At 46.3% G+C, this 23043-nt stretch overlaps 1 protein-coding gene across 1 annotated transcript in view; it reads left to right on the top strand.

Moving 5' to 3' along the window:
* Prosap (SH3 and multiple ankyrin repeat domains prosap) overlaps window positions 1-23043 on the top strand; it is a 427994-nt gene that overhangs the window by 142094 nt on the left and 262857 nt on the right. The window contains exon 4 of the mRNA XM_071586042.1: window positions 6642-6690. The gene's annotated coding sequence lies outside the window, so the exon portion shown is untranslated. The remainder of the gene's footprint in view (window positions 1-6641; window positions 6691-23043) is intronic.

Below are 23043 nucleotides of genomic sequence, written 5' to 3'. Positions count from 1 at the left end.
GGTTTTCCATAACTGGTGCGTTCATCACCACCTGCCACACACCCTAGCGGAGGCTTACAGGGTACCACGTAAAAATACGATATACTCGTATGCACCATTGGGATTGCTGGAGATAGCCCTAGAACCGCTTTCTTTACTTTAGTCTCGGTATTTCTGCATAGGGAGTATTTTTAAGCACTAAAACATCGGTGCGTTTCCGGAAAAAGTAGCTGGGTATCGGTAGCGGAGTTCCTTTAACCGATACTCTGTTAGGTAACTTTCACCTGAAGCGATTCACTATCTCTCGAGAGCTAATGGCATTGGCTTTCTCCTCCGTTTTTTTTGCTTCGTGGTGCCCGATACCCTTTGACGTTGAGGGGGTGGGGGAAGGTGGGATGCGGTGGGCTAGGGAGGCTGGATGGCTTTTACTCTCTCTCTCTCTGTCCCTCACATTGATTTTTCGGCGAAATGGGAGAGGGGGGGGCGAGGAGGAATGTGGGGGAGTGGTTGACGAGGTCATGGGCATGAGCGGGGACGCAGGAGGCGACTCGGATGACTCAATTAGTGATTGCCCCAGTCGGGTTGTTCTTTGATCGGGAATATTTGCGCGAAGCTGTCGACATCGTTCAGAACACCCGCATGTCATCTGTTTTCTAACGGGCGATGGAGATACACGCCCCAAAAGGCTCTCGGATGTCCAAAGAATGAGGATTCAGAAAGTAAGAGCGATTGCTATCGACGGAGACATCGCTGAGATTCCAAGATCAACGTCATGTTGTTCAATATGCATTAAAATAAATGATCCACGAATGAGAATTCAAACTAAAACGGCACAAAAGATGCTGAAAGAATAATAGGTCAAGATTATCGAGTTTTATAAATGTGTCGTTGACGCAAGTAGAACAAGAGAACATGCCGAACTTTCACATGGAGGAAGTAATGGAAGTGGTCCTACTGGCGTTCGACGCACCCTCCGAGAAGACGTATATTCCACGAAAAGGAGGAAAAAGGGGAGGGGTTAAAATATGCAGACGTGAGAAAACACATAATGGGGTCGTGTCTTCTAGCTGTACTTATGCATCAAATTGGTGGTCTCTTTTGATTTCCAGAAGGAAACCTAGCACAAGGAGAAGGTCCCCGCAGGTTTGTTTGTGACCATTAATTGCGAGGGTCGGATGGATGAAAGGGGGATACATTTGCGAATATATAGATACGAACATACCCTCGCACAGTGTGTGCTCTAAGCATCCTGATGCCTGTCTTGTCAATGCGGTGTCAGTTTCGGAGTCATAGAACAGAAGCTATGAAATATAAAATCAGCCAAATGAAAACTAAAACAGCTGCAATTGCAGGGGTGGTCTAAGGAGGCAGATTCAACCTTTAGCATTGCAAGTTCACATTAGTGAACCAACAGTCGGATTTAGTTCATATATTTTCAAGCGACACCATCCGGAAGGAAGAAGAAGGGGCCTTATGCGGCATCTCGCGGGTTTTGTGAATGCTCAAAACAACTTGGAATGCCGTGAAATCTGGGCACTTTGCAAAATCATTGAGGAAATTGGGTATTATTAACGTGAAAGTATTAATGTGGAATCACTAAATTAATTAATTTATATATTTAACGAATAGGTCGCGGTAGTCCAGTGGGTAGAGAATTGGACTGCTGACCGGAGGGTCCCGGGTTCGATTCCCGGGCAAGGCACTCTGGGCACCTACAGCTCCACCCAAGCTAAAGTGATTTTTCGGGTACCAGATCTTCCTGGGAAACCATAACCGGCACAGGGAAAGGAACTGGCCCCCCTACCCTGATGTGTGAATTTTCACACTCCGTATAGGGCTTAGTACTGGGTGAACTCTACCATCACCTACCAAACCGACCTTCGGGTTGATTACTGTGTTTATGGTTATATTTAACGACTGCATTCGGGGTGAAATTGAGACTTGATATTCCCTTCTTCCAACTGATGGGACGGAGGACGAGTTTTACATCGCGGTTCAGTTTCTAAAGAAGGCTCTCAGAGTTTGAAAAACGGCTAACGTAACATCAACATTTAAAAACGGAGACACGGTGGAAGTGATCAATCATAGACCTATTTCTCTCGCATCTCATTTTCTCTTTTGCGTGTGAGAAAATGAACGAGCGATGGGGGTTGTATTTCGCGTTCTTCGCGAGATATAATGCAACTTTCGATTAAAAAGAACGATAATTAATAACGTCGAATCTAATGAAGCACTGCAGTGCGTTGTCTCCTTCTCACTCCAACGCACGCTTCTCTGTGCTAAATGCGAGAGACTTGCAATGTGATATCCCGCGCGCATTGTGCCCGTCTAAAATGTCTTCTCTGCTCTGGGAACGACCAAAAGACGATCCTGTTCATCGCCTCACCTCCCCACGCGAGTCGGTCTCCGAATCGAAACGCGAGAGCCGCTCAGCGATCTTACAGACCCGATCACCTTGTATAAGTATTCCGATCCCATCGGCGGTGGTCATCTCAGTTGAGGAGACCGTGGTGATGAATGCGAAAGGGCTCACCCCCCCCCCCCCCCCCGTGTCTCTTTCCTCCCGCTCGGAAAACACTCTCGCACATCGGTGCGTGTGTTTGTTTGCGTGCGACTTGGCGATAAAAAAACATTTGGCTGCATTAGGGTAGGGGCCGTCCCGTGCCTCGGCAATGAGCTCTCGCTCCCCTTGGCTCCCGTCCCATTGACGGAGAGCGTGTTTATTTATCGCCTCCCTTGGCAACGAGAGTGGGAAGGGACGAGGATTGGTCGAGGGAGGCGGGGATTTATCTCCTCTTTGCGGCCCATTCTCCTTAAAAGGCTGAGATCCGCTCGCTGCCGCCGCGATGCTTCGTCGCCTATTTGCGACACTTCTCGCGGAGAGAGCGCGCTTGGCCTGCGGCGGTTTCCCTCCCACCGGGGGGCGGGCGAGCGCCATGCCTCCGGGTTCGTCCCGTGGCAGGGAAGGCCACGAATACTCCGTCCCCTCGCGCCCATCTTTCGTCGGGGAAACGCGAACCGATGAAACCTGGAGCTGATGCTCGGGATGTTGACCACGCCCGTGAGCCACAATTGTACTCTGTCGACTAGGATACTTTGGTTACTAAATCGTGCTTCGGTCAAGCCGACATAACATTATAAAGTCGGCAAAAGTCAAATTTGCACGCACGCAGCGAAAGGAGTGATAGTTTTTTACTGAATATTTTTCCCATTTCCCTTTTCTCTCCCATATCCTCCCTTATTCACTAAACCTTCACCCCCTGCCACACACATCTGCATCTGCCCCGCAATACCAATGCCCCGCAAGCCGTCGCAAGGGCGTGTCACGGGGGTGGTAGGTCACCAGCCATTCTACAAATGTTCCCTCGTATTTCCTCATGCACCTGGGACCTCGCGATTCACCCGAAAGCCGCGTGGAGAGGGGACGACCGAACGCCAATCATACAACATGCCTACGTACATTACGAGTAGTACATGGTCAGCAGCTATTCATGTACCTACACAAAGGGGGCAAGAAAATACGTCACAAGATGGCAGGCACACGTGCAAATCATGCACTTATTACCGGTTACTATTCTACACATTCCGGGCGGACAGTTCACAAATATAATAGCCCTTATCTACATTCACCTGCGCGGCGGGGCACCCTTTTGCTGGATCACGGGTTGTGTATGTCGATGTCCAAGTCATTTGAGATTGCTCTGCTTTGTAGATTTTACATTATTATAAATGTTGGATCCATATTTCAAATAGCTGAGATCATGGGAGAGAGTTGTTGTTTCTTTCCTTCCTTTTGGTTGTAAGATTTAGTTTTAATTGTAAATTTGAACAATAAAATGGTTCATTTGTGAAGTCTATATTTTAATATTTTGTTAAAATAAGCACAACAAAAGGAAATTTTTGCAGGATTTTTGGCAGTCGCTATCAATACTTTTCTCAATCCATTTCCAATTAACTATAAAATTAGTTTAATTGCAAAATGTTGCGATACGTCATCGCTGGTCAAATAACACACCTTAAACATTCGTAATACTCTTATTTGGAATCCAAAGTAATGCGACCAGTTGCTAAAGGTAAAGAAATTTAGCCCATCAAATTAGTTCAGAGAAGTCATCGCATTCGAAAGGGAAAAGTATGACATCGTAAGTTATTGATTTCAACGTATTGTCATGAAGGAAATATTGTTTGTTCCCCGGAAGTGGGTATCTGTTGGCCCTTCGGTCCCTCTGATGCCAATAATCCAGGCATGACGTCAGATTTCTCAATGGCCATGCCGTCAGAGGTGACAGAACGCCCAAATCCAAGGCGGTGCGCTAATCCAAGACCTTCCCTCACCCTCATACGGCGGTGACCGTCTCGGCTGACGCGGGCAGTTTCCCTCCCGGTCGTGGGGTTCATCATTGTAAGTCAACAGCTCTGAGTTATTGGTTTAGTGATAAAACACACCCCTGCATCAACCCTGTGAAATTCACTGCCCATCCCATACACCACTCGCACCTTGGCAGTCTGAGAAATGTATGGGTCGCGGATAAGTCGCACACGCCTCCAATCTACTCCATCTCCTGTATAGCATTCATAAACTCTACCCAAGTCGCTCTATCAAACGCTTTCTCAAATTCTACGAAACGGACAAATAAATCCTGATGGTATTCCTCTCTACAAGTGGCCTCATTACTCCAATGGCCTCACGCATACCTCTGTCCTTTCTGAGCCCAAGCTGATCCATCCCGAAGTAATCATTTGCCCTGCTCTCCATCCTCTTGTTGATGATCCAGAGAACCACATTAGATGCGTGAGAAATCTAACGCATTGCTACCTAGTCCTCATATACGGCTGCCTTTCCTTTTTTGGCATGGAACTAACGCTGATCTAAAGAAATACTACAGCCTACTTCCTCCCTCACAAATGAAAAACGAGATAGACAGTGAAAACTTTCCTACGCGCGTTTTTTCCTCGAACCATAGGTAGTATCACAGGGATGTCATCTGTCCCCACGGTCTTGCTCGGTTTCAGCCTCCGTAATGACTTTTCTGCGTCATAATCAAATATTCCTAGCCCTAAGCTGCCTTCATCTACGCCATATTATCTTTCTACCTGTATGTCTAAACTTGCTGACATAATCTCCTTACCTTATAAATCCCAGATGTATTCTTTCCATCTCTCTCTAATCTCTTTTAGTTTCATTCATAATTTCCCTGTTTTAGCTTCAATTATGCGCAAGAAATTTCCCTTCTCTCTTCCTTAAAGTGCTCTTGCCTTTCCGTAGAATGCGGGTATTTCTCCCTGCGATTGTAAACTCTCCGTGTCCTCACAATGCGTCTTCCTCCCTGCTTCTTTTACCCATTGAATTTCCCACCTTATTTAATTTAATGTTATGATATTTATGTCTTTGCATTTTCTTCTACCTTATAGAGAGATTGCATTCTTTCCTTTCCTTTTCTGATAAATATCTTCCTAATAATGTTGTCAGCAATCCATGATTTTCTTTTTCCAATTGACAGTTCCTCATAGTTTCGTTTGGGGATTTCGATATCCCTTTTTAGATACGAGGTCTCGAAAAAGTAAGCGCCATTCTCTTTGATTAAAATGTTGTAGCGTCAGAACGAAGTTGTACCCATGCAGCATCATCTATTGACTTTTTTCGAAGCTACTGAAGAGATTGTTTTGCTTGAGCAATCGTTTTCCTGTCGCTTAATGCAGATAACAATGTCCTCGAGAATCATTGCTCCCCCCTCCCAGTTGCTCCAGCTAGCGTGCTGTGATTCGATTTTCGGTTGAACAAAAGGATTATCAGCCGCCGTCGAGACTTAGAGATCAGTGTCGAGACCTCAAAAATGGTCGCACAGATGTGAATGATGGAGAGTTGAGTGGCAGGCACAGTATCCAGATGGATGTTCAACAAGTGGACAAAGAACTGCGATCTGGTCGACAGATTGGTGCTCTGGCCAAAGAATTTCCTCCTATTGGACGCACCGCTTATTTACACGATTGTCACGGAAAATCTCGGATATCAAAAATTGTGAGCAAAGTGTGTACCGGAAATGCTTACCAACCAACACAAACAGCGAAGACAGTTGAATAGACGAGCGTTTTAATATCATAATCCCTGGTCCCGACCTTGCTTGATGATTTCGTGTAACGATGATCCTGAAAGGCTGCCCTGTTCCTTTGCCGGGAACGGCGCACCGCCCAGAGGGCCGAGTCCTGTAGTTGCTAGGACAAATTTCGATGCTTGCGTCCATCATCATTCCCTAGGATATATTATTGAGGTTGTTTCTTGTTGCCTTAATCAATTGTGGTTTCAACGTGTCACCCTCACTGAAGTAGCCGCCCCACTGAGGTCAGACGCCTTTTTCAGGCGCCTCAATGAGGAACACACGCTACGCGGACTACCTTTCGTCTAGCTCCTCCCCGTAGATCTATCTAGATTAACATATTCATAGGTGACCCTATCACGGCCATTGTCCCGCCAGCAAAGATCTGGGGGTCATCAAAACGCCCAAGCCCTTCCAATGCACCGTTTGTATAGTCCACGGTGGGGTGGAACGTAGGTCGACTCAAATAAATGTCATGGTAATCGCCATTGTCTGTTGTTAACTGGCTCTGCACTGCATTTGTGTTCGACAACCTCAGTTAATGATCTTTTTTCTTTTTCATTACAGATGCAACCCTGAAGAGATGGACATCGGTCATTCATCGCAGTCTCATTACGTAAGTTCATGTCTCCTTATTTGGGCGTCGCACATGCACTGACAGACCCACCTTTCCTTCGTCAAATACGAATGATTTTGGGCCCAAGTAATGCCGTAAATTTACATTAGATGCGGATAAGTCTTATTTAGCCGTGCTTGACAACCTAATGATTACAAATATGTCACCTGGGCGACCGAGTTACTCAAACGTTTTAGAGCCCGTTCGAAAAAGCCACTCGAGAATCTTCGCAAACCTTTCAATCAATTGTTTGGAACCAAAGTGCTCGAGTGTGGGTCGAGTCGTGCGTGCGTCGATGACGTCATTCAGTCGGTATCGCCCGAACGACAGTTGTAAGATGTAAAGCGATGAAACATTTTCGCCGATTCGACTTAGCACGCGATTTTATTCCTCGCGACAGCGCCCTTCATCGGTCCTCGTTTGTTTTCGTCGAAGGGGGAAGTCCTAGAAGGAGATTAATATTCCGCTCTTGACCGCCATTGTCGCCTCGGAGGAAAATGTGAAACAACTTTGAAAGAAAAAATGACGCAATCGAGAGTACTGCGAGGAAAATCAACGAGCGATCGTCCGTGGTGGCGCCAAATTATAGCGCGCGCCCACTTTCCTTCTTGTAACTCGTCGCCCGCGCCACAACCCTCGCCAACAACAGCACACTCCGTGCACAAAGCGTGTATGGACTACACTAATTAATTGCTTGGTCATTTCACTCCATCTTTCCCGGCCTCCCCAAGATGGTTCCTTCCGTGTTTCGATGCGCATTGGTTTCGAAGAAGTTAGGGGAAAACATGCGCAAAAGAAATGTATGCCGATATGACATTGTAGCTCGTTATTTTTTTAAATAAAATTTTAATGATTTTGCGTTTAAGTCCGCGTAGTATTTGTATTTTCATCGAAACTTAATATAATATGCCTTATTTCACAGGAATAAATTTTTCTTTAAAATCGAGGTCCAATAAAGCTTCATTTTCAGGCATTAAGTCGAAGTTGAAACTAAAGATAACAATTTTTCATCCGAATTTCGTGCTCATTGAATAAATTATGATGGACAATTGAAAAGGAATGACATTTCTTCCTTATTTAAACTGCACAACGGTATTGCAACTTATGTTAACTTGCGTGAAAGTCTTGAGATAAACTGAGGTCCTCAAATATACTGAGGAAAAGGAAAAAATTCGAGTCCAGCGAAAGACGATTGGTGGCGGAGTTTTGCGTCTGAAGCGAAGTGGTCGGTCATTCGACGTCGTCCCGTTGAGAGGCTCCGGAGGGAGTGAGGCCGTAATCCCAGATCCAAAAGACCTGACGCAGCTTGGGGGGAGTGCAGAAAGTTATCTCCTGAAGACGAAACGAACTCAACACGAAGAATGAGTGTAGCAGAAAATCACAAGGCCACTCAGATATGCAACTGGGGAATCAAAAACTGAAGAAAGGGTCGAGTTTTGTCGAATGGGAGGCAGTGGCGGTGGTAAAAAAACAAGATAATGATTAGTAGGTTGCCCCACTCAAAATTGGTACCTGTCACGGATGGGAGAATTAATCCCACATCTTCAATTAAGCCGGTCAAATCCATATTTGCCTCCGTTTCCATGTCCGACTCGCCAGTTGCCTTGAGGATATTTGTCAATTTATTTATTAAATCTTTTGTACCTTATCCACATTAAATATAATCTTGGGTTTTCCTCGCTAGGATCGGGATTTCATGGACGTTTCTTCTCCTTTGCTGAGGACTTGGTCAGGGTGTTCTCGAGTATTCAGCCGAGAATTCCACGTTTCTCGGCCTCTCGTTCTTCCCGTCCGGCCGTAATCAGCCCCCGGTGACCCTCCTTTGCTTGTGCAGCTTCTTTTCTAATCCTCCTTTGTGTCCTCAGATGCCTCCTCCATCCCCTCTAACCCTGCTTCCACGAAGGTCAGGCGGACTCAATTACTGTTATCGAGTACCTCCTTTTGTAAATGATAATTTCACCGGCGCGTTTCCGTTCTTAATTCCTTTTATGCTTTGGGTTTACAAGTTTAACTTAGACAAAGAGGAAATGATCAGGACCCAACACCATTTGGGCATGTCAGACAACAAAGATAAGAGAAGGGAGATGGACTGCAGTACCTAGAGGTATAAATATTTGCTCTTGCCTCGGACAATCGGGAATCATAATTAGTAAAAAATCGAAGTCATAGTAAAAATTTAAAAAAAGGCGAATTACAAGCGAGAGCGAGAGTTGGTGCTAGAGAGAGTAGGGCGTCCGGTGTTCTCAGGCTTAAGAAGGTACACTTGGAACTATGTAGAAGGAAGATTGTTAGGATTAGGAGAGACAGAAAGGCGATTAAAGTGAGTGAGTTCTTCATTTGGTTCATTTCATAAATGATTGGAAATATTTCTTTTTGGAATTGTAAATTTGGGTGACGAGGGAAGTGGACGGAGGAGATATCGCTTAGTAGGCTCTTTGCTTCATGAGCAATAGAACATTTTTCCAGGTGTTAAAATTAGACATTAATTACCCCAACATTCACATATTTTCATCTCCCCTCCACTCCTAAAACCTTCCATATTATTCCTGCACATAAGTCTTCCCCTCCCAACTCTTCTCCTCGCAAACCCTTCTCCACCTTCCCCTTACATCCAGCGTCTCCAGCCCTTCTGCTAAAACCTTCTCCTCTGTTCCTTCCTTCTCTCCCTTAGATAGGTGGCTTGACCTCCGAAAATTCGAAAACGTGTGAGTTTCTTTTCTTTTTTGTGTATTTCTGTGTTTTTGTTTCTGTTCGCTAGTGCTAACTTGACGTACACTATTATTTACATCCGTGATAATTTCGCATAATTATATATATATATATATATATATATATATATATATATATATATATATATATATATATGTATGTATTATTTATTATTAGGTAATATACCGGTTAAGGTAGGTTTTTGGATGGACACATCTCCTAATTAAATATTTACTGATTCTTTTGAAAACACAAAATCCTACTCTACATCAGGTCCCTCTTCATCTCTTAGTAACTTCTTCCTCCCTTCATCCTGTCCAACATCCCTATCCTGCTCCTTCCTTTCCATCGTTTGCCCAACATTCTCCCCTCTATCACAGTCTTCAACATCCCACTGCCGGTCAATACCCCCTTCATCCACTTCCTGCCTCCATAGGATTTCTCCCAACAAACCCCTCTCTTCGGGAAGGGTTATTCTGTAGTCTGTTGGTTTACGAAATCAGTTTGCGACGCGTAATTATCGTAGTGAAGACTAAACAAAACCAACAGCACCTCTCCTTAGATCTCTCTCACGAATATTTACCCACTATTCATTTGATGTATCAAAGTTTCTTCAATGCAACGTCCCCATGACCCCAGAGTATCATTTCCATGGGAACGCTCGAAGTAGGTGTCATTATCGGGAATTTTGGAAACTTGGACCATCAATCTTGCGCTACTACATCGAGTCTACTTGCGTAAGCAATTATTTTCCCGGAAATTCGTCGCGCAATGTTCATTTTTTTCAGATTCGATGCGTGATTCCATTACTACCACCAAGCACTAAAATTTACGAGGTTACTAGACGTATCCTCAAATTACAATTGAAGAGTCTATATCTCGGCATATGTCTGGATCAGCGGTAAATAAATTAAGTGTTAGTTACAGTATAAAATCGGGTGTATGTTTAATAGCAACAGATCGCAACAATTGGCTCCTGTCGATCCGTCATTAATACTGCCAACTTTGGGTATCTTTGAGGGAGTGCATTTCACGATTCTCATCCAGGGCAGGCCCCATTCAATTATTTAGGCCTTCTCCAATGAGGGCGAGCATGGCGGGATTAGCACTCCACCCGAGTCTTTGACGAAAGGTCGTTCCAGTAGAGATTTGAAATAGTCGCTCCGGGATCTCATATCTCTCGCATATCGTCTTTCCTCCTCCGCCGCTTCCATTCCCAGAGATAATCTTTGAGAGACACATTTGCCGATTTTGGAATTGATAAAAGAAGTGCTTCCTGTAGAATGAGAACCACTGCTCTAAATGATTCAAAGTAGTGTTCCTGAAGTGTTTACGTCATCATCGATTTGAGGGACGAGCTAATTCGATTCGTGAATCTTTCGATTTCCGACGCTTCGGTTTCATTCGAACTGAGATTCGATAATAGCGAGCGAGGCAGATGAATAGTAGTGTGATTGGGAAATGGCCTTCTTCGAGAGCTGCGAGGTTCCCTTCGTTTATCTCGAGCGAGAGTGAAGATGAGGGGGTCACCCTGCACGGCGCCACCTCGTGCTCGTCGTCCACGTGCGAATGAATGCACGATCGCCCGTTAAGGGTTGGCGACGCGAGCAGTTAACGTGTCCAGCACGGAGCCAACGAAGGCATAATTGGAGTGATAGCAGGAGAGTTTTTCTCTTTAATATGAATTTTTAATGATTGTGATTCACGAAGCCCAGCCGCTGCGTCTCCCTCCAAATGATGGCATTACGGTCGGTGCAGCGTGACCCATTGCGCAAGGGGGTGTGGGTCCCTCCCTCCCTCTCGACACGGTTGTCGCCCGCAAGGGGGCCATCCATTCTTTTGCTTAATCCAGGCTCCCTTTCTACGTGGAGGCGGGGTTCCCTGCGACGTCTTCCTGCCTCTTCCACTCACTTCGAGGGTCTTTATCGATCGGACGGCGTGCTTGGTTGCTGGGGCGAGAGCGGATAATAATTTCATGATTTCTCTGCCCTCTCCAACCCTCAGACACGTACCCTCAAAGCGCACCCCTCCGCCCCCCCCCCCCGTCCTTCTCTCCACTCCAATTATGATCGCAAGGGAAAGAGGGGGACGAGTCCCAATTGGAATGGGGTCCGGAAGAGTGCCTCGGTGAGGGGCCGAATAGACCCCTCTCCTGTGGGTGAGTGTATGTACATGTGTGTTGTATTTATGTACATGTGTGTGATTTTATACACACACACACACGTATATAAATACTCGTACATACATACATAAATGGTCCATTGTAAAAGTGATGCACATGATTTTATTGTGACGCGACTATCCATGGCCGCACGATAAAAGCGGTCGGGATATGTGGTGGAGGTCTGCCCTGCCAACGCAGCCAGTCGCTAGTTTGATCCGAGCAGCCCGAGAGGAAAGACGTGCCTCCACCTTAAGTGTTTATTTTGTTGGTACCACGACGCGATAGAGCGCCAAGCCACACATCCTTCATCGTTACCAACTTCCTGGCCCGGAGCTCCAAAGCTATACATATATAATATATATATATATATATATATATATATATATATATATATATATATATATATATATATATATATATATACAGATATAAGGAAAAAAGGATAGGAACACACATAAAGGACACACACAGGAGAAGTGGCGAAGGCGGAATCAGGCAGATCACGAGTGAAAAAATATTTTCTAGACCGGGAATGAGTATTTGTTATTTCATGCATGAATGTGTGTGTATATATATATATATATATATATATATATATATATATATATATATATATTATTAGGTAATCTACCGGTTAAGGTAGGTTTTTGGATGGACATAATTACTAATTAAATAATTTGTGACCCCTAGCAAAACACAACATCCTACTTTACATCAGGTCCCTCTTCAGCTCTGAGTACTTTCTTCCTCCCTTCATCCCGCCCAACATCCCTGTTACTTTTTGGGCAATCCTTGTACATAAGTAGGTAAATGAAATTGCCCTTGGAATGAATGGAAAACTTTATTTCAATGGAGCTCAAATATGTGCGTAGTTCCTGTTACTTTCGATCATTCAGCCGCGCGATCTTCCTAACCCTGTTTAAATACGAGGAAACCCTTGCTGGCCGCGGACTCTTCACTCGGCTTCCAGCTCCAGCAGGCTCGTCTGGGGGCGTGTGCGCCAGGAAGCGGCGAATGCTGCGGTAGCACTGCTTTAGCCAGTTCCACATCTAATCGTACCGTGCGGTCAAACTCCCAATCAAGCAGCTTTGATCGCTTAACCGGGTATCTGCAGACTGGCTGATGCCAATCGAATGACCGATTTATCAGTCATTCGGTTGTCGGTCATGTGAATCCATAGACGAGAGAACCTTCCGTTCCACTCGTCCTAAACGCAACGCACTTTCACATCCTGAGCTGTGATAGTATACGTATTTCGTCACGTTCGCTGTTACATTAGTGGAATACCAAGGCCTTCTCGTGTCTGACTGATCGGAAAAAGTTGTTGTGAACTATAATCCTCATGGCAATTTGATGCGAAAAATATCTTCCTGGATAAAATAGTCTTTAAAATCAATTCAAGGCGTTACTTACTGTTACCACAACGTACACCAATACATATATTATACATGAAGGCCTTAGGCTGTGAATCATTCGTTCTGGCTCAGTCACGGTTGGATAGAGGAGGCTCTTGCACTTAACTAATGCATCCACTGTAAGGAGCTAGATGTAAGGATGGATTTCAAACCTCTTTGCCCAGAATTAACCACATTACTCATTTGACAAAGAATGTAGGTGAAACCTAGAATGGATGCGTCTCATTTTCCTTCGGAGGGTGCCTCAACGAGCCTACTCCTGTTTTTTGTCTATTAATTTAAGTAGTTCTGAAAAATAATTGGCAGGGGGTACACAGATTTGGGTATTTTTTGTTATTAACTCGTATGATGGCCATGAATAATTGTTGACATTGTGAAAACTGCACTTAACCCGTTAGTTTCACCAGTTTGGATGGGGAAAGTTCACCTAATGCTAAATCCAGCGGCGTGTTTAAGGCACGCGTCTGCGATTATGACATCTGCGATTTTCCCGTAGTATCGGGTGCCTGAAAAATCACATTTTTTGGAGGAAGCTGGATGCATCCGCCGGAATCGAACCCAAAACATGATTTCAGTAGCCAAGCTCTCTACTCACTGTAGTACCGCATCTAAAAGTGTTATTATTGCCAAAAAGGTTTTGAGTCAATATTTTGTCTATTACTATGGAGATATTGCAGCTGCTACGAGTCTTTAACGAGTACGAAAACCAAATTTTATGAACTAAGAAGGTTTAAGGGCGTCGAAGTGTATTCCCCACGACTTGGTTGCAAATATGAACACCAGCAGCTTTGGGAGATGGCGATACATACACGCAGTTCAGTTCATACTACACTCTTCCTCGAAAAAATCGAAGACTTCCTTAATGAAGGTCGAACGAGATACCACCGCCTACGTACGTCCAGCAGTTTCAACGACACCGGAAGGGCATTCAGCCTCCCTGCTCTACACCATTGAACTAGTGAGAAATTGAAATAGAGTACACTTTGACACAGTTTCCATGGTCATATCGGAAAAATTGAACCAAATATGTAGTGGAAGGAGCCTAAGGCAGCACCTGAATTACTTATGTTTAAGGTTTATGGAATACGAGGGTGAATCAATTGAAATCCTTGAAAATTCACTAAAATTTGCAAATTCTGTCCCACTGTCTTTTTAGTTGGTAATATTGATAGCCATGGTTTGATGATCGTCCCACAGGTAGCAGCAAGATGCCAGAAAGCAACAGTATGGTGCAACTATAGTGTGAACATGGCAGCAGCATACACCACAGAGGAGCATTTGTTTGTTGAGTAGATAAGAGAGGAAACATTGATTTTTATTAATGATTGATGAAGTTGATGATTCATCTTTCTCGCTCAACAAAGTTTACGCGTGAGATAGTTCCTAAGCAGCATTATTACTTCTCTAAGAGACTCCCCTTGACCGGGTCAGGGACACCAAGTATGTATTGACACCCCTGGCCTTAGCAGCAGGGAAAGCCATGGTAGTATTTCTGAAGTTATCGTGAACTTTCAAAGTGCTGGAATATTTCTATTTCACACCATGGAGAGTTTATATGAAAACAATAAAAGTTAGAAGTTTTTATTTAAGAAATTACTATGAGGTTAAAACTATATGTTTCAAGGTTTTCATTTGACTTTCCCTGGTGTATTACAAACTGGTACATACTCATTATGACAAAGCCTACAGTTCACGATAAATTAACACCAATGAAAAAAGAAAATAGGTGGCATGCTCGAGCCATGGTGTAAATTAGGGAACCATCGAAGAATATCTACAAAATGTGACATCCTGTATGATGGAGAGACGTCATTTACTCTTTTTTTATGACGAACTCATATTTTGCTCCAAACTCGCAGGAAAATATTCAAAGCTACGTCTTATCAATCACGGCGGTATAATAACATATTTTAATCATCTAAAACCCGCATTTAAATCTCGCAATATTAATTTCTCGCCGATGATCTACATCGCAAAATTTGAGCGACCCAACGTCACATCCTTCTTGGAAGCTCTCAGACATCGCAGCGCGATCGATATCTCGCAGGAATCACATTCGATTCATCGCAATATCACACGAAACCCTGGAGGGGCGGTTATGAGAAGATGGGGAAGTGAGGAGGGGAGGGCTGTATGGGTGGGGCGGGAGGGGCGGTGGGTCCGCGTGGCCCGATCAATAGCATCTGCCAGGGATGCAGTGGTCCCTTCCCACGAGGGAGGGGGGGAGGGGAAGGAGGTGGAAGGGGTGGGGGGGTAGTTCTTCCTCCGGTGGGGAGGATCTCTCCCACCCCCCGCGCGGAGGGAACCCCAGCCCAAGAGGGAGTAGAAGACCCTCCCCCGCCGCCGCTACCCGTCCCGCGCAGTTCCGAGGTCCGTTGGAGTGATCGTGGCTCAGTCGCTAAGGGTGGATCTCCGTGTGTCACCGCCTCCAGGGCCGGCGGCGCGTCGTCCGTCCGCCCCTCGCGCCCTCCGTGGTCGCCGCCGGCCGACCCCCACTCGCCGGTGACCCGCTCTCCCCCTTGGGTGCTTCCGGAGGATCGGGATTGCGAGCTCGCAGGGATGGAGATCCCGTTTCCAAGGTGATGCGACCGAGTGAGAGAGGAGAGAAAGCATTTCCAGGGGAAACGGGCGATCGGCGACACGAGACACGAAGGAGATCGATATATATGTATATATACACCCGACGTGCACATTTATACACGATACATATTTATATAAGAAGGCATATATAGCCCTGATTTTGCATACGTGTGGCATAGTCGTTCAATGCATTCACATATAGCCTACGTACGTATGTAGATAAATTTGCATTCTAGATATTTAGTGTGTGTGTGTGTGTTCGCGCGTTTTCAACCGTCGTCGGGGCTCCCGGAAGTGAGCCGGGTGAGTCGATGGTGTTCCCCTCGGCGGTGTTCCCTCTCCACGGAAGCCGCGTCCCATCCGGGGAGTGCGCCTTAGGTGTGCAGTCCTTTCGTGTTCCTGGAATCCAAGGGGCCGAGTTGCGTTCCCGCTGTTGAGAGTTGGCCTATACCGGGCGCAAGGGGTCCTCGAGCGAGAGGGCGCAGGAGGGGCGCTCTCTCGGCGGCCCCCGCATCTTCGGGAGGGGCGAGTCGCCTTCGAAATCATTTCCTCCCTCTTCAGCCCCCGTGTCTCCATCGAAGGGGTGTGTTGGGGAGTGGCGCGCGATCCCTGTAGTACTCCTACCTCCCCCAGAACTGCACCGCTTCGCACGGACCCCTTTTCAACCCCCCTTCTTCCCCCCCCCACCCTTCGATCCACGTCGCCATGGATTCCTTTTCCGCACGGAGTGACCCAACTCCGGGATAGACCCGAATACGGGGGGAGGGGTCAGGGAGGAGACTCGAGAGCACGGGAGTCCGCCCTCCACCGAAGTGAGGGAAGCCGCAGAGCGGACGTCGCATTCTCCGGCGGAGATGGAACGGGCCAAGCGCTGGTAGGTTGGTGCGTGTTTGTGTTACGGTGCCTGCGGCGTTCGTGCAGCCGCGAGACATACAAGCATGCTGGGTCCAGCTCATCCCAAGGAAAAATATATGCACATCGCCTCCACCCGTGGTTCGACCGAGAGGGTTGGGTTTGGCTGGGTATAGGGAGGCTCCGTTGGTGCTGGTGCGTCGTCCTTGGTGCCGCTCCCTGTTGGTGGAGCACCGTGTGCGTGTCAGTGTTTGTTTGTGCGTGTGAAGCGGCACCACTCGGAGGTTGCAATCGCGACGTACGTACGTGTGTGTGATTGTGTGCGTGTGTATATATATATATATATATATATGGCAAGGGGGAGGGGGCGATCTGGGTTCGGATCTTGCTGTTGTTTTGTTCACCGAAAGTGTTCTACTTTCTGCGCCCTCCGCCGCTGCGGGTGTTCGGGGCAATAGGGCCGCGGGACGGGGAAAAGGGGGAGGAGGAAGGAGAACACCGGGAGTGGGAGAACTCCACCCGGGGTTGCGGCCCCGCCCTCTGTCCGTTCCGACCCGGCCCGCCGTCCTTCCCAGGGCCGCTCGCTCTTTCCACCCCCGACCTCTCCTTCTCGGAGGCTGCGGCGAGAATATACGCAGGCGGCCCAGGTGAGTAATGACAAATTAACGCATAATTATACATATTTATGTGTCTTGATTCCGTAACGGGTCAATTTCAAGGACGACCTCTTCGAGAAGGATTATGCGGACTGTGAAATTTCTCTTTCGCACGCCGTTTCCCATCGAATTGTGTTAATATCCAATTAAGTTGATCGATTCCGAACATTGATGTATTAAATATTATAGAGTTAGCAATCTCATACCGAATAGCTCGGGAATTTCGATTTACATTGGATATTTCGGTAGAGATTCACGGATAATTCCAGGCTTCCAACAGGGTCGTACCCACCGTCTAGTGGGGTCAGTCCAGGAGAAACGACTTTTAACAGACAAGCTGCCCAATCCTGCATTGTATCTGCGACTCCTTTCTCTTCTAAGACAATCGGCAGCCGAAGAAAATCGTTGGGAGCGCTTCGCTTTGGCTCTTTGCGAACATACGGGGTTGGAACATTGTCGCGGCCCCCAGATCGATCCAAAAATAATTAGGGAGAAGTCAAAGACATCCTTTCATCCCTCGGAATCCTATAGGAAGCATTCATTTCATCTCTGATAAATCGATATGTGCTTGTTTCTTCGTCGTCGTGGTGTCGTTTGCTGGTTTAACCCCTCGACGGAGTTTCTGTGCTCTTATTCCTTGCGATCCGCAAGCACTAACGGTCGACTCGTGAGCTCCTTCATAATTTCTCGCGAGGTTCCGTAGCCCTAGTAAACTCGACTCCGGAGAGAATATAACGAAAGTGTAATTCATTCCAGGCCGTCGCCCTCGTGATTGTACATAATAGATACAGCGAAGGACCATCACCAGTGTGTTGTAATCAATAGTGTGCCGGTGTCTACATCTACATCTACATCCACTTAATACCCCGCAAGCCGCCGCAAGGGCGTGTGGCGGGGGGTGTTAGGACACCACCCGTAATTTAGATAACCAATCAGAGATTCTACGCAGCACACGGGCGACAAAGCAATGAATGTCTTCTCCCGCTAAATTTTAACATGAAACATGCACTAAGTTAATTCCCTCGTGATTCATTACCAGAAATTCAACTGAGTATCATCCGAAAATCTGAGTTTCTTACTCGGACATTTCTGACCGCGAGTAATGCACCATACTAAAAAGGAAACTATTAACGAAATCCGTAACAAATTTAAATCACCTTTCTAAAATCATCAGGCATTTCCGCCACTAGTCAAGCATTTCCGTCATCACGGAATTTAATCGATGGAAAAACATATCAACGTAAATAATAGTGCAGGAATTCACCAACATCAAGGATCATAAAAAAATAAAATATCGAGATAAATTTTCATGAGATCGGCGCATCCGAAGGTCATTGTCATTGAAATGGATTAATATTTCATTCGAAATTGATGTTCCTTGTAGTCACGTGCCTATGCCGATAATATTCCGGTGTGTACACTAATATTCCATACTTAAAATCGCCAAATATGGGGGAAATATGTGCTCAAATGCTGGAAACACGTTCTTCAACCCAAAGGTCATCGAAACCGTATCTAGGGTGAAGATCGACTGGGAATGAGTCCTTTGGCTCGGGCTTCACATGATGTTCCTCTGATTCACGTTTATTCTCTCATGGCTTCTCACAGTGCCCTGGAATCCATTAAGTTACGTACTATGCTAACATTTTTGCTGGTTATGCGTGAGCAGACGCAACCGTGATTAAACCCGGTAACGTTGCCTCATGGTGCTCCCCCACGGTTCCACTGGTACTCACCATTCCGCATCTGTTTTTTCACCATTATCAGAGACGAGCACATTTTATTCTCGTTCGAACTTGGAGGTAACCTTTCTGTCCCGGATAATTTCCGGAGGAAGACATTTCGTCTCCTTCCCGGGAGCTAGGCACACTGCGAGGGTCACCCACACGCGCAGAAAAAGGGTTTTACGTCCCTGGAAGGGTGCTGCCTAGATGCAGGGGCGTGAAATGTGTTCCTTGGGGCGGTGGAGCCTCGGTCGTTACTCGCTGGCACGTGAGATGCCTGCATAACGAGGTCGGATTCATGAGGTTGACCTGGGGCGTGGGGTTTGAGGGGCTATGCGATGAAAATTCATCGCACTTACGTCAACTCCTGCGGAAGTAGTTAGCTGTGAATAATCAAGCACTGCTAACCATTTTAATGAAGTAATACCTCCATGAAAATTTTTGCTCCGTATTTTAAGCTCAAACGTCATGGTTTCGGCAAACTGTGTTATCCGCAAGGCTGAGCATAAAGCCATACAAGACGTTTCTCAAATACAGGCAGAGACAAGCATTTAAAAGGAAAGTTTTGTGTGAGGGCTCCTCTTGTCGTTGGGGGATGAGGCAGGAGGCAGAGCACCTTTAAAAAGGTGTTCTGCCACCCATTTGCATCCGCCTCTTCTGTAACACGAAGAGTACCGTTGTCGCGAAGGATTTTCCCAGGGATTCACCGCCAACCGCGAACGGAAGGTGATGCAGACGTTTACCCTTGAGGAGATAGTTGTCGTAATCTTTGTTTCATTCCTATTATTTGCGCCTGGATCCCTAATGCCGCAACGAGTGAAGAACTAAACACTTCTTGAGTCTATCTCTTCCAGTTGCTCCCAAACGTGCTCATTCGTGAATTAAAGAACTCGGGTCACTTCGAATTTGCAATCAAATGCCCGCGTGGCTTTGCAATGATATCATTCCAGGACTGCGTGCCTCCGACTGTTTCCATTCTGGGTCTCGCGAGAGCGTCTCCCTCTGTGCCATTGCGGTTCAGTCCTGTGGAATTCACCGCTCCGCTCGTTCGATTGCATTGTTCCGCATGTTCTATTCCCGGAGGTTTTCAAATTTGCCACAAAATGTTTTCAGCATTGAGTATAGGTAACAATGATCATCACGTAGCCCTTTCGCCGTATCATCGATACATTTCCCGAATGGATCGGTATGGTCCAGTGGCTAGCGTGCTTGCTTCCCACCCAGAGGGCGCGGGTTCGAGACGGGAGATCTTTTTGACTGTTATCCCGACCCCAATTGAGGTGCTTCGTGGAGAGCACTTGGGGGTGCTGTCTGCCGTCCGTCCGTCGGATGGGACGTTAAACTGTTTGACCCCTTGGCGCCTTTCAATAACGGTAGGCCAATGCCGACACCGGGTTTCTCTCCAACCTTCTTCCTTTGCATCCATCCCTAACGGTGCATATGACCTCAGCTATCGGTCTTTTCCCCTGAATACTACTACTATTAACTACTCGTACATTTCCCAAGTGTACCTTTTCATGAATGCGTTTCTTCCTGCCGTCTGGAGTCATTACTTCCCCGAGTTGACTCCCGAGAGTGTTTGGGACATTCAATGTTTGAAATTCTCCTCTGCAGTTTCCCTGGATACCTAGATTGTCTGAGCACTAGCGACTAGAGCGCCGCCAAGTCCGTAGCATGGTCACTCCGTTCATCTCTGGAGTGCGCAGTTGAGCATTCGTTTATTATATTTCGAGTGCCCCATCTCGGGTGCCACCTGGAAGACGCCCTTGAAAATAGGACTTCGCGTCCTTCTTCATTCGCTCGACGGCCGAAACGTCGCGTGACTCGGAGAAGAGCCTGGAGCGGTGGTGGTGACCACTCGATATTCCATCTCGTTGGACCAGCGGGTCGAGGTCGGGAAGGGGGCGGAGGCCTCTTGTCGCCTGCGAGACCGTTAGCAACGCCCTGAGGCCCTTTCTTAGGAAATACATACGAGTTTCAGCATTACATCCTTAAGGTCAAAGGTTGGGCGTTTTGTAGCCCCTATTTGGGAGATGGATTCAATAAAAGAGGAATTTGCTGAACGGATGCGCCGTAGAGTACGCGTCGTATTTCGACATACGAGGGAAAAATATTCGCTGAAAAACTATTAAATAACGTGCAAACTTGTATACAAGCAGGAGTAAGACCCAATTTAAAACAAGGGTTCATTCACCTAATAAATTAGTTATTTTTATGCGAAAAAAGGGAATAAAAATGAAGCAAAACCATTTGCATGACAGGCCTCCAAAAAGTATGATCGGCGTTTGTATCAATCGAAAATCAATTTCCCGAACCGGAATGATAATAATCAGTAGCACTACGAGGGGTCTAAAGTAGCGTTGCCATGACCTAGGACCTTGAATTCAAGTGAGGAGATAGTGTTTGTCGACGTCGGCCTTGAAATATGTTCGTTTTCACGACACAGCATTGCTGATCACACCGCGGGTAGATTTGCCTTGGGCCGTTTGAGAGAATATACATTCAGTGCAGAAAGCTCATTTCTTCCCGTTCTGCTTGGCCCAAGCGTTAGGAATACCTGAGGAATGAGGGACGGTCGAGGATGCGCAAACGGAACTAATCCCAGTCCAGTCCGTGGTTTCCAACCGATCGGAAGGGTGGATCTCGGGGGCCCCCTCGCGGGTCGAGGTCACGCACGCAGAGGGGCTTGTGCTCGCACCACGCGCCTGCCATTCGCGAGAGTCTCTCTGATGGTGGGGTCGCCGGCCATCGTACGACTTCACGCTCTTACACATGGTTTGTATAAATATTACCAGGGAAAATAGATTTATTTCGGATATTGCTACAATGCCTTCTTCAATTCTTCTGCCAGAGCGACTTTTCCACGACTCGAAGGCTCCCTGGTAGTTGGATCCCAGAAGGTCCTTAAGGGTGCGCTTTCAAGCTTCTTTGAAGGCACTTAGGGTCCCATGGTGGTGTTCTTTGAAGAAGAATTTCACTTTTGGAAATAGGAAATAGTCTATTGGTGCCAAGGTGGGACTGTAAGGGGGTTGGGGAATCATCGCGATGTCGTTGCAGATTTTTGCAAGCAGACAGACCCTCGACTCTGCTCTTGGTCGTCCGTTAAGACCTTCAGGACGACTTTAGCGCAGATATTTCGCATCGCCAAATTGTCAATGATGATGGTATGTGCACTGTCATCTTACCAATGCCAATACGATCTGCGATCATGCGCACACTAAATTGGCGGCCTGGTATTCAGCCCTTCAAGCACACGTCAGGAAAAATTGTTGCCAATAGTTTTTATACAAACCTTGTGTATTAAAGCTGGGTTTTCCACTTGCGCTAGTTTTCCTCAGTCAAGAATTAATAAGATTAATGCCTTATAATTCTCTTTTATCTAGCCAAGGCGTTCCCTTCGTCGAAACAAGTACCCCTATGACTTCCTCATCGTAATCTTTCTTCTGGTTTCTTTTGCATTTTAGAGCAGTCTTTGGAATTCTATCGATCTTCATCCCTCGAATGTATCCGGATGTTCTTAGTCTTCCTTCTTCTGTGGATCGTTCACACTGCTGTCGTGCATTCCATCGAGGTGTAAAATCATCGACCCCACCCCCTTCACCATCGTGCCTTTCCCTCGCCCCACCCCCCATTGCCATTCCCAACATTGAGACCCACTATCGGCTGGCTCTCCCCGGAGTGGGTGTGACTAACCCCTTTACGTATCTGCGCTTCCGGAACGCCCCGGAAGAGTGCCCACGTCGTACGCCACCGCGTTCGTATGCAAATAACCAGCCGTGGGGTCCAGCGAAATGTTCAACGTGCTCTGCTCCGATTAACACCTTCCTCCCATCCGTACCCGGTCCGATTTTTTCCCTTACTTATTAGTTTGAAATAAGCATTTCGAAAATTAATTCGAAACACGTCGTCAGTGTAAGGTGTCAATCCTAGATCCTGTTTATTTGTTATGGCTAAACATTGAAATCAAATAAAAGTACGCAAAACGGACGCGTATAGAAAGTCTGACATACAGCCGTACGCTTAAAGATCATACAAAATTTTAAAGCGATTTAAAATGACTTTAAGATTGACACCTTACAAATTGACAGCCAATAGTTCACACCAAATAGTTCGTTTGTCGTCAGTGCCTTCGAAATGTAAAATTCCATCCAATTTTAGGAGTTTTAAGAATAAATTTAAAGCTGCTACTGGGTGATAAACTTCATTGCAGTTATTAAAATATTGTTTGTATGTGATGTGGACGGCATTTTGTA

The sequence above is a fragment of the Hetaerina americana genome, unplaced genomic scaffold, assembly GCF_022747635.1.
Source record: "Hetaerina americana unplaced genomic scaffold, ioHetAmer1.1.p SCAF_20, whole genome shotgun sequence".
Lineage (NCBI taxonomy): Eukaryota > Metazoa > Arthropoda > Insecta > Odonata > Calopterygidae > Hetaerina > Hetaerina americana.
The sequence above is the reverse complement of the archived record's forward strand: the minus strand, read 5'-3'. Positions and strand labels throughout refer to the sequence as shown.